Here is a 13,018-nt window from a genome sequence, read left to right on the forward strand (position 1 = left end):
TTTTGGAAGCATATTTAATTCCTCCATCCCTCGATAAATAGGTTTACAATCATCTTCATCTAAAACTCACAAAATATTGAGAAATAATTAGATAAAAAATCAAATGAAATTAACTAAAAGCCTATACAATTATAAAAATATTGTCAAAATTATTACCATTAGGATTTGAAATAAAACCATGCAACCAATTTCTAGTGCATATGAGCATTTGGATATTATCAGGAAGGGTAGAACTTCTATACTTAGTAAGAACACGACCACCAATACTAAAAGCAGATTCTGAGGCTACTGTAGTAATTGGAATACTTAAAACATCTCGTGCCATAATTGCAAGTGTCAGAAATCTTTTCTCATTAGACTTCCAATAACTCAGCACATCTAAATCCTCATTATCATCATAATCAAGGTATTTTTCTTCCAAATAAAGATCTAATTCACTCTTCCCAATGTTATATTTGGTTTCACTTTGAAACTTTTTAAACTCCTACAATATATAACATATTAATTACTTAAACAAGATAATAATAGAAATATAAATTTAATAAAGAAACATTAAAAAAATACCTTGAATACTTTTGATCGCTTGTGCCTACTTCCTTCATCACTTGCCTTGTCCAACATATTAGATTCAGTTAATGGTTGAGATTGAGAAGAACTTGGTGTATTGAAATGATCACTCACATACTCTTCATACAATTTCTCAAACTTTTCCTTCACACTCTTAACCTTATATTCAGAGGTTGACCAATCAAGTTTGGTATAGCAAAATAGTATAAAATCTAATTTCAACCGTGGGTCAAGAATAGCTCCAAAAGCCAATACCACACTATACTCTTTCCAATATTTGTCAAATTTTTTTTTCATCCTTACAGACATTTCCTTTATCACCTCATCATCATTAACCAAGTTTTCATCTAATATGCACTCAATCTTCCACACTTGCAAAAAATATAAATTTGAGGTTGGGTAAGAAGAACCTGATATCATGTTAGTTGTCTCATAAAATGGTTCTAGAAATTCACACATCTTTTCTCCCCTTCTCCATTCTTCTTCTGATGGACAACATTTATAATTTGTATCTGTCATTCTAAGAATATCAAATGCTCTTTCGTATTTGATTGCACTTTTAAGCATTAAATATGTTTAATTCCACCTAGTTGAGACATCCAATCGTAAACCAATACTTTTATCAATACCAGCTTCTTGCACACAATCTTTAAATTTAATCATCCTTCCATCTGATCCTCTTACATACTTAACATTCTCTCTAATTTTGTAAAGTGCTTCACCAGCCACTTTCAAACCCTCTTGGAGAATCAAGTTAAGTATGTGAGCAGAACAACGAATGTGAAAATATTCACCATCACACAATAAACTATTTTGCAAACGAAGATGAGCTTTCAAAATATCTTGCATACTATCATTAGTAGAAGCATTGTCTAAAGTGATAGAAAATAACTTTTTGTCTATTCCCCAGTATTTCAAACAATCAAATAATATAGCTTCTAATTCAGATCCAGTATGTGGAGGCTTCATTCGACAAAAATTAAGAATTCTACTGACTAATTTCCATTTATCATCTACAAAGTGTGCTATCAAACAAATATATCCTTCAATGGTAGAAGCTGTCCAAACATCAGAAGTCAAACACACTCTATTGGGAATTTCAAATAAAATTTGCTTGAGTTTATCTTTCTCTATAGTATATACCTTTTTAATATCTGACAAAACAGTGTTCCTAGAAGGCATCATAACACTTGGATTTAAATACTTTATCCATTCCCTAATACTCTCATATTCCACAAAATTAAAGGGAAGATCATGCTGAATTATAGCTTTGGCAAGCAACTCATGATGGATCTTTTGATTAATTTGTGTCATGTTGGACTTTGGATTAGATAACATCTCATTCACATTTAGATTCGAGTTTGAAATCCCTTTACAAACAGAAATATGACGACTTAAATGTGAAGTCCCATAGTTTGTTTTTGACTTGGGATTTTTACCAATTGCATAATCACGCTCACAAAAATTACATGTAGCTCTTTCCACACCATCCTTATCTTTACCAATTTTTGAAAAAAACTTTCACACATTTGGAGTCTCTTTCTTTGCTGACTCAGCATTTTCAGAAAAAGTGATTGGAGTTTCAGAAACAACTTCATCTTCCACATTTACATGTTGATTTGCAAACTCCATAATAAAATTCTATATTTTAAAAAATTATAATCAATATCCATCTATTTTATATACCAAAAGACTAATGTAAAAAGAAAACACATATTTACTACAAATGCATTGCAAGTAAAAACCTTATAATATCAATGTAAGAGAAATTTATTATGCACAACAAGTTAAAGTTGCAATTTTTGTTCAAGGGACAAAATTCTCAATATAATCAATAAAGTTGCAATTTTTGTTCAAGGGACAAAATATCAATGCAATTTCTAATTATATTAAAATTGCATTCAATTATACAAGAAAGTGTTTCAGTTAGGTATTCACACAAAAGATCATTTGGTACATAACAAGGTGACATCAATCCAAAACAATTTCTAATAAAGTAATATGTTACCCACATTACACATAAGCCAAGAATCCTAACAAACACATATCAATCAAAAATTGTTTTTTAAAAAATGAATCATTCCTGTAATATCAAGATTGCACATACAGTTTGCTATTGCTCGATTAAAACTAAATTTGTTATCACAATTTTCAGATACACACATTTTGCTCGACCAAATTGGTTTAACATATTCCAGATTGGCTCGCAAGCATGGAGGGGCTAAGATTAGTGAGAAAATATCCAAATTTTTACATTATTTAATAATTGAAATGCACATATATACTTTAGGGACTATTGCTTTACCCAAAATCTTTATCTCCAAAACACACACACAGAGAAAAAAATGAGGATAAATTATTATCTCCAAACTAAAAATATGGATTTTCTTCTACAGGGTTTTTTTTTATTATGGCCCATCTAAATTAGCAAGAGAATTGCAGAGGTTGTGCATCAAATTTATAACATGTCAACAAATTGTATCTGAATTTTGTACCGACGTTCAGCAAATAACTAGCAATAAGACAAATTTAACATTCCATATTTCCATTAAAAGAACCGAAAGCTGCATGTTGAATTAGAAACGATAGTTGCGGAAAAAAAATCATATCTACATCAAAAAGCACCGTTCTAGAAATATTACTGCTGCAGAATTGCATCTAACATCAAGGTTAAGTATAAATTTTCAAGCAAGAGAAGTTAAAATATGTGGAAACATCATAAATAGTTTATTACCTCCAAGTTGCATTCAAACACTATGACTCCCGATGCTTTTCATTGTTCCAATCTGTTCTCTTTTTCTCTTTTGGGGCTGAAGAAATTGTTAAAATTAGGATTTAGCTTACAAAATCCTTTTCTGGTTTGGGACTGCAAAATAGTAGAGTTCAAGCTTAGAAAAATTTGATCCAATAAAAGTTACCCATGGGTCAGCCTTTATACTTCATATTTTAACCCACTTTTATTTATGGGTTATATGGGTTAGGGCTAGACAGCCCTGTTATAAAATGGGCTAATAAAAAATGGGGCCAATTATAAAATTTTAAGGGTCAACCCATGAATTTTATTTTTATTTGCCATCTCTAATGGATGGCAAGAAATCACCCAAGAATTCTTCGCCAACGCAATGAGGGTTGCAGATGACACTTTTCTGCCTAGGCACAGCATGGTGAGGGGAAAAATCATCAACTTCACTCCCTCTAACATCCAAAGAATTCTGAGCATTCTAGCAGTCTGTAAACGAGCTGGCCAACTGGACTTCTCCACTTTCAGCATCCAGGAGGAAAAGGACTACAAACTCATCCTTGAAACCATCTGTAGGGGAGGTGAAGACTGGGAATTTGACTGTAAAATGCAGCCCAAGAACCTAACCACAAGACACCTCATCCCTGAAGCAAAAGTCTGGAGTGTCTTCATTCTCAGCTCTTTCCTGCCAGTCCGCCACTCCTCCACATTAGCAGTGAAGAGGGCAGAGTTGATTTATGCAATCATGACAGACATGCCCATCCATATTGGCGAAGTGGTCAGCAGTGCCATCATGAAGATCTTGAGCAGGAGCAGAGACTCTATAGGTTTCCCCTCCATCATCACTATGCTCTGTCAAGATGCTGGAGTTGATTTTGGGGACTATCACCAGAGAATTAGAGCAGCCCCTCCCATCACCACAGCTATGGTGCAAGAGCTGTTCAAGCCTAAGAAGAATCCAGCCCTAGAGTTGACCCCACAATCTGCAGGAAAGAAAGGCTTCCTTTCCAACATAAAGGACCAGCTGAATCAGATAGCTCTGCGACAAGATGACATACATGCTGGTCAGAAGGCTGCTCTGACCCTCACAGAGACTATGTTGCTCAATATGGGAAAGAAGATGGGGATGAGTGTTCAGCAGATTTACCATGCTCCCACCTTCTCTGCCCCTTATCTTAAAGCAGCAGTTCAGAACGATCTTCCGCTTTTCACACCTACAGCAGAAGAGGGGGAGGAAGTACCAGACCCAGCTACAGCAGCAGAAGAGGAAGATGATGAAGACATAGACTCTGGCTCAGCTGATGATGACCTCTCCTCTAGCTCTGATGAGGATGCTATTTAGTTTTAAACTTCTATTTATGTCATTTATTTACCCTTCTATTTCATTGTAATTAGTACACTTTTCCATTTATTTTCCTTGTTCTTCATTTTCCTTTCGTACTTTCGAGTTTATTTTGCTGCTTCTTCTAGCGCTGAATTTATTGTCTCTTTGTGCAGAGGATGCCCTCAGTTTCATCAAGAGGAGCATATTTTTTGCCCATGAGTTGAGGCACTATCATTCATGAAAGGGAGGTGAAGTTCTTTGCCTCTATTTCATATACTCTTAACTTTATTTTTCCTGCACAATTATACATCAAAATACAAAAATATATCTTTGTTCTTTTGTTTTTCATTGAATCCAATTTTGTAATTCCAATTCTAGACTCTTACTGCAATTTTCATTCAATTCATGAACACACTCTACTTTTGTAAATAATTTTCTCTCCATGCCATGCTAAATATCTTTTCTTGCAAGGTGAATTATCCTCACATGATGTTAAGTAGTTATCACCATTTTAACCATGGTAGAGAATTGAGCTAATTTCCTTTCTGTGTGTATATTCCATGTAATTTTGCATCCATCCTCTAGAACTTGCCCTGCTTCTTAGTTGAATATGCATTATGCAATTTTATCTAGATGATTGAGGCCTCCTTTACACACACACTCACCATTGCCCACCATCGTACCTTATTGTATTACATCCCCTTCTTTTGTCAAACTTAGTTTGCCAAAACATTTTTTCTCTTCCATCCAGAACGTATTTCTTTTGAGTAACATCAAGAGTGAATGCAAACACTAAGTTTGGGGTGTTGATTTTGACGGTAGCTGCTTGAGGACAAGCAACTCTCAAGTTTGAGGTGGTGGACATCATACATCTTAAGAAAAAAAAATTTGCTTAAATTTGAAGAAAAAGAGTAGTTGTCAAAGTCCAAGAAATCATAAAAGAAAGAATGAAAAAGGAAGAAAATAAATGAAGCAAGGTCCAAGAGATTGAAGAGATCTTCACATAATGAAAATTGATGAAAAATAAGGTGAAAGAATGCTTGAACCTCTTAGGATACCTCATTTGATGCATTTCATTCTAATTGTTGTATTCACTCACTCAAAAGGATTCTCTTATCTTGAAAACCCATTTGAGCTTTTGACCCTTGATGAATCTACATTTTACTACATTTTTATACATCATTTATTACTTTTTATAGAAAAGAATAGACTTAGATAGTGTAAATAAGATGAATATTCCAATTAGGCTAAATAATATAGGTTTCTTAGCTTTTTGTTAATTTACATGAATTTAGATAGTTTATTTTACATATTTTGATCATTTGAATAATATGGCAGGAATCCCCAAGCTTATTTTGAAGAATTATTGGATTTTGAGGAATTTGAGGTGAAAGTAACTACTTTCAATATTGATAGTGACAACTACAGCAAGCCACTTACAGCAAAGGGACCATAATGTTAATGAGTTTTCTGCATTTCCCAATTGCGTTTTTGACCCCCATTTCCATGGAGGGCTAAGTTTATGTAATCCTTAGTGAATTCACATAGGTTCTTGAGTTCCTTGAATTTAATGATAATATAATTCCTTTCTTTCATGAATTACTTCTTCCTTATCTCTTGAATTGAATTAATGGTGAATGAGGGGGGTATTGCTCAATTAACCCTAATTTCATTTTAAGGAGATTCTAAACTAAGGGTTGCTTAATCCTAGGTTTAATTCTAAGGTTGCGTAATTTTGGGATGAGAGATTAGAGCCTAACAAATTGCGTAATTTCGTTGGGACCATAGGGTTGATTTTCGCTTGTTAAATTAACCTAATTCATGGAAGAGAGGATGAATGTTAAATCTTGAGTGGAATGAGGATAGAATCTATGTGGATGAACTAAGGATTGCTGTTTTCTATTGTTTGAATTAATTAAACTCATTTGCTCATTACTCTTTATTTTGATTTGAAACCACAAAACCCCCCATTTTAATTGCTTGTTCAATTAATGCCTTCAACATGTTTAATGAAGATTAATAACCAATGTTCACGGGAGACAATCTAGGGTTACCCTAGTACTACATTAATTTGTTTAAATTTTGATGAGGATTTACGACAAATCTTTTAAACACCTCGAATTAAACCATCATCAAATTGGCGCCGTTGTCAGGGACATTGGTGTTGATTTTTCATAAAAATGTTATTTGCTCTATTTTTATTTTCGTTTTCTGCATTGTGAATACTTTAGTATAGTTGTAGTTTCATAGGTAAGTAGAGATATCTTGCATTTAGGTAGAACCAATTGCTGTTTTCTGCATATTGTTTGAATTTTGATTTCTGCATTTTAGTTTACCACACTGTATTTTCGTTTGCTGCAATTACCCTGTTTCTGCTGCATAATTCTGCAGAATTTGTATTTGTGTGTTGCCTATTTTCATTCCCTAGTTTGCAATTTCTTTCTATTTTTGCTGTTTGGTGTTAATACTTTATTTTACTGCACTTAGATGTTAGTTTTTCTGCATAATTGTCATCTGAATTTTTACTGCTTCATTAGTTTACTTCTTTTCAAATTTCCATAGACAATTCCTAATGAATGACTAGATCAAATCCGGGAGATTTATATCCTCCAGATATTGAAATTGATAGGACATTCCATAGAAATCTTAGGAACCTTAGTAGACAAAATTCTGCACATATTGAGGAACCATCTTCACCATTTTCTCCATCTTCTATATATTCTTCTCTGCATTCTTTAAATTCTGAACCTTTAGAAATGGCAGAAAATGACTTGACACTTAAGGAGCTTGCCGCACCGGACGTGACCTACCAGACTTTATGTATCCAATACCCGGATGTGGATGCCCCTTTTGTTCTTAAAACTGGCCTAATCCATCTTTTGCCTAAATTTCATGGTCTTGCAGGTGAAGATCCGCATAAACACCTCAAAGAATTTCATATTGTTTGCTCTACAATGAGACCACAAGGTGTGCCTGAAGAGCATGTGAAATTAAAGGCTTTTCCATTTTCTCTTATGGATTTGGCTAAAGACTGGTTGTATTATCTTCCACCTGGCTCTATTACAAGTTGGGACACCCTCAAGAGATTGTTCCTGAAAAAAATTTTCCCTGCCTCAAGGGCTGCCTCAATAAGAAAGGAAATATGTGGTATTAGGTAGCTGGAGAGGGAAAGTTTGTATGAATATTGGGAGCGTTTCAAGAGACTTTGTGCTAGCTGCCCCTATCATCAGATAAGTGACCAGCTCCTAATCCAATACTTCTATGAAGGCTTACACCCAATGGATAGGAGCACGATCGATGCAGCTAGTGGGGGAGCCCTAGTTGACAAGACTCCCGCAGCCGCTAGAAACCTCATTGAGAATATGGCAGCTAACTCTCAACAGTTTGCTACAAGGCAAAATTCCATTAAGTCCAGAAGTGTCAATGAAATTCAAACTTCAGATTCACAGAAGCTGGAGCATAAACTAGATGAGTTGGCTACGATGGTAAAACAGTTGGCATCCATCCAAAAGAATTCTGCTGCATATACACCTCCACCTCCATCCATTCCAGCAATGCTTTGTGGGATCTGTTCATCTACGAATCACTTCACTGATAGTTGCCCCACATTGCAGGAAACTGAATCTTCGGAAGGTAATCCTCAAGCTTATGCTGCTAATATTTATGCTAATAAGTTTCCTTTTCAGTAGCCGCAGCAACAACAAAGTTGGGATTTATCTTCCAATAGATATAATCCCGGTTGGAGGAACCATCCTAACTTAAGGTGGGGAGGAAATGCACAGCATCAAGGCTCTAGCCAACCAACTAACAACCATTTCCAACCGCATCAAGCTGGACAAAGCAAGCCATATTCAGCCTAGCAACATCACCATCCCTCATCTTCATCCCAACAGCACCATCAAGCATCTTCTTCAATAGCCGCTGCACCTCAAAAGAATGAATCATCTTTGGAAGACCTTGTGAAGCAACTCACCATGAGTAATCTCAATTTCCAACAACAAAGTCAAGCCTTCCAGCAACAGACTCAAGCAAGTATCAAGACCTTGGAGAATCAAATGGGTCAACTTGCTTCATCCCTTAATCAACTTCAATCTCAAGGCTCAGGCAATCTCCCTGCACAAACTGTCACAAACCCAAAGAATGTGAGTGCCATTACCTTGAGATCTGGTAAGGTGATGCAAGAGCCAGAAATGCCTACTGAAAAGGATCCCAGTTGCACTTTAGCTGCAGAAGGTGAAGGAGGAGAAGTTGAAAGCCAAGAGCAGCCTGCACATATGCCCACACCATGTCAACCAAAAGTGGTAGACAAGGAGGAGAGGTCTATTCCTATTCCCTTCCCTCAAAGAATGGTTCAGCCCAGCAAGAAGCAAGAAGAGGTTGATAAAGAAATTCTGGATACTTTCAGAAAAGTTGAAGTCAATATCCCCTTGTTAGATGCTATCAAGCAAATCCCAAAGTACGCCAAATTCCTTCAGGACTTGTGCACTCATAAAAGGCGTCTAAAGGGTAATGAAAGAGTGAACATGGGGAGAAATGTATTAGCTCTTTTTGAGAGGCAGAAAACTTTCATGCCTGAGAAATGCAAAGATCCAGGGACGTTTACTATTCCCTGCACTATAGGAAACAATAGGATAGATAATGCCATGCTTGATTTAGGTGCATCTATTAATGTTATGCCTTTATCTATCTTCACATCTTTGTCTCTTGGACCATTGCAGCCCACGGGTGTCATCATCCAATTAGCAAATAGGAGCACTACTAATCCAGCCGGCCTTGTGGAGGATGTTCTAGTGAGAGTGAATGACTTGATCTTTCCTGCTGACTTCTACATCTTGGACATGCAAGAAAAAGAGCCAATAAAAGGAGCTACACCAATCATCTTGGGGAGGCCATTCTTGAAGACGGCCAGGACCAAAATTGATGTGCATGCTGGAACTCTCACTATGGAGTTTGGAGAGAGTGTGGTTCGCTTCAACATACTAGATGCTATGAAGCACTCACCTGAGGAGCATTCAGTTTTTCACATTGATGTTCTTGATAGCTTGATAGATGATAATTTTGCTGAATTTTTAGGAGACTCTTTCATTGATTTTTCTGATCTGATTGGTATAATAGATATACCAATAAGATACTAAAAATTTTGTGAATATTGTACTAAGTCATCTTTTGTGTGATATTTGTATTGCTGATTCGAATATCATAGGAATCAGTGTGAAAATAAAAGCCTGTGTAAATAGAAGGAGAAAGAATTATTAGCTCTTTGGAGACAGAAAACTCATGCCTGAGAAGTGCAAAGACCAGGGACTTTGATATTCCTGCACTATAGAAACAATAGGATAGATAATCCATTGTTTGCTAAGATGATTTCTCAATGTTATTGCCATTGTTCGCTGATTTTCTGGATTTAGATTCTGCAACTTCTGACATTAATGACATTGAAAAATCAAAAAGGGTTAGAATGTGGTTCATTAAGTACAACAAGTCTAATTAAATCTAACCCTTGTGGTTTAAATGTTGCAGAAATCATTTCAAATGAAAGTGCTAAAGCACTGCCTTCAGTTGAGCAGCCTCCCACCTTGGAGCTTAAACCCTTGCCTGAGCATTTAAAATACGCTTATTTGGAAACAGGTGAGAAACTCCCTGTGATCATTTCCACTGAGCTTGATGAGGACCAAGAGGAGCAGTTGCTTGATATGATTCAGAAGCATAGAAAGGCTATTGGTTGGACCTTGGCTGACATCCCTGGAATCAACCTTTCCTTGTGCATGCACTGGATTTTGCTGGAAGAAGGATCCAAGCCAGTAAGACAGCCCCAGAGGAGGGTAAATTCGATCATATTGGAGGTGGTGAAGAAGGAGATCACCAAACTACTCCAGGCAGGCATCATCTACCCGATATCAGATAGCACATGGGTGAGCCCAGTGCAGTTGGTGCCCAAAAAGTCAGGGATTACAGTTGTGAAGACTGAGAAGGATGAGCTCCTGTCCACTAGAGTGCAGAACAGCTGGAGAGTCTGCATTGATTATTAGAGGCTCAACCAGGCGACCAGGAAAGACCACTTTCCTCTACCTTTCATATATCAGATGCTGGAGCGCCTAGCAGGTAAATCTCACTACTGTTTCCTAGATGGATTCTCAGGTTATTTTCAAATATGCATAGCTCCTGAGGATCAGGAGAAGACCACTTTTACATGCCCATTTGGTACATTTGCATATAGGAGAATGCCATTCGGGCTTTGCAATGCTCCCGGTACATTTCAAAGATGCATGTTGAGCATATTTTCTGATTTTGTTGAGCATTGTATTGAAGTATTCATGGATGACTTCACTGTATATGGGTCATCATTTTCTGCATGTTTAGGAAACTTGGATGGAGTTTTACAAAGATGTATAGAGACTAACCTTGTTCTGAACTTTGAGAAATGTCATTTTATGGTTAGGCAGGGGGTAGTCTTAGGTCATATAATATCTGAGAAGGGAATGGAGGTAGATCCTGCTAAGCTTAATGTAATTTCACAGCTTTCTTACCCCTCTTGTGTGCGAGCGGTGTGTGCATTTCTTGGCCATGCAGGTTTCTACAGGCGCTTTATCAAGGATTTTTCCAAGATAGCCCTTCCTCTCTCCAAGTTACTGCAGAAAGATATTGATTTCAAGTTTGGAGCCAAGTGCAAAGAGGCGTTTGATTGCCTAAAGACAGCCTTGACCACAATCCCCCATCATTCAGCCACCAAACTAGACACTTCCATTTGAGCTCATGTGTGACGCATCCAATTTTGCTGTGGGTGCTGTCTTAGCACAACAGTTTGGTAAGGATCCACATGTCATTTATTATGCATATAGGACTTTGGATCCTGCACAGTGTAACTATACCACAACTGAAAAGGAACTTTTGGCCATAGTATTTGCTTTGGATAAATTTAGATCATACTTGCTAGGGTCAAAAGTTGTGGTGTTTACTGATCATTCTGCTCTTAAGTTCCTTTTGAAAAAGACAGATTCAAAGCCAAGGCTAATAAGGTGGATGCTTCTACTTCAAGAATTTGATGTAGAGATAAAGGATAGAAGTGGAGCACAAAATTTGGTGGCGGATCATTTGAGCAGGATAGAGGGAGTCCCTGAACTCACTCCTCTAAAAGATGATTTCCCTGACGAGCAATTATTAGAGTTGTATACTTCAAAGTTGCCTTGGTTTGCTGATATTGTAAATTTTTTAGTTGCAGGAGTTTTTCCAGCAGATGCACCAAGGAGTAAAAGGGAAAAGATCAAGAATGATGCCAAGCATTACCTCTGGGATGATCCCTATTTGTGGAAGTTCTGTAGTGATCAAGTGATTAGGAGATGCATTCCTGAGGAAGAAACTGCATCAATTTTTCATTTTTGTCATGCATCCACTGTAGGAGGCCATCTTGGGCCCCAAAGGACTGTAAGGAAAGTAGTGGATGCGGGTTTTTATTGGCCTACAATCTTCAAGGACTCTTGGCAAGTGTGTTCTACATGTGAGAAATGCCAAAGAACTGGAGGGGTAATCACCTTGAAGCATGAAATGCCTCAACAATCCATTTTATACTGTGATGTATTCGATGTTTGGGGTATAGACTTCATGGGTCCTTTTCCTCCTTCCTTTGGTTTCTTATATATTTTGCTTGCTGTAGACTATGTCTCTAAATGGGTAGAGGCTAAGCCTACAAGAACTAATGATTCAAGAGTGGTTACAGATTTTGTGCGTACTCATTTGTTTTGTAGGTTTGGAGTACCTCAAGCTTTGATTAGTGACCAGGGTACCCACTTCTGCAATAGAACCATTGAGACTCTACTGAGAAAGTATGGAGTATTGCACAAAGTATCTACACCTTATCACCCCCAAACCAATGGGCAGGCTGAGCTCTCCAATAGAGAAATTAAGAAGATTTTAGAAAGGATTGTTCAGCCAAATAGGAAAGACTGGAGCAAGCGTCTTGATGACGCTCTTTGGGCTCATAGCACAGCATACAAGGCTCCTTTGGGAATGTCACCATACAGAATTGTCTATGGAAAAGCCTGCCACCTTCCAGTAGAAGTAGAACATCGTGCTTATTGGGCAGTGCGAGCTTGTAATATGGACATAGACAAAGCTGGAGAACAAAGGAAATTGCACTTGCAAGAATTAGAAGAACTTCGCTTTGAATCATATGAAAACTCCAGAATTTATAAGGAGAAGACGAAGGCCTTTCATGATGGAAAAATAGCAAGAAAGGAGTTTTTCTTAGGTCAAAAAGTTTTGTTGTTCAATTCCCGCTTGAAGCTCATGCCTGGAAAACTCAGATCTAGGTGGATCGGACCTTTCATTGTGACTTCCATTTCTCCTTATGGAGTGGTGGAGGTAAAAAGTGAATCTACAAACAAGATTTT

General features: G+C 37.0%; 1 non-coding gene across 1 annotated transcript; it reads right to left on the minus strand.

Moving 5' to 3' along the window:
- Nucleotides 1–7,758: 7,758 nt before the first annotated feature.
- LOC113864074 lies at nucleotides 7,759–7,863 on the minus strand. Its single transcript, XR_003504678.1, has one exon. It is a non-coding gene; the product is annotated as a small nucleolar RNA R71 (small nucleolar RNA).
- Between the last annotated feature and the right edge of the window lie 5,155 nt (nucleotides 7,864–13,018).

This window comes from Abrus precatorius, unplaced genomic scaffold (genome assembly GCF_003935025.1).
Source record: "Abrus precatorius isolate BTA unplaced genomic scaffold, Abrus_2018 Scaffold3, whole genome shotgun sequence".
Lineage (NCBI taxonomy): Eukaryota > Viridiplantae > Streptophyta > Magnoliopsida > Fabales > Fabaceae > Abrus > Abrus precatorius.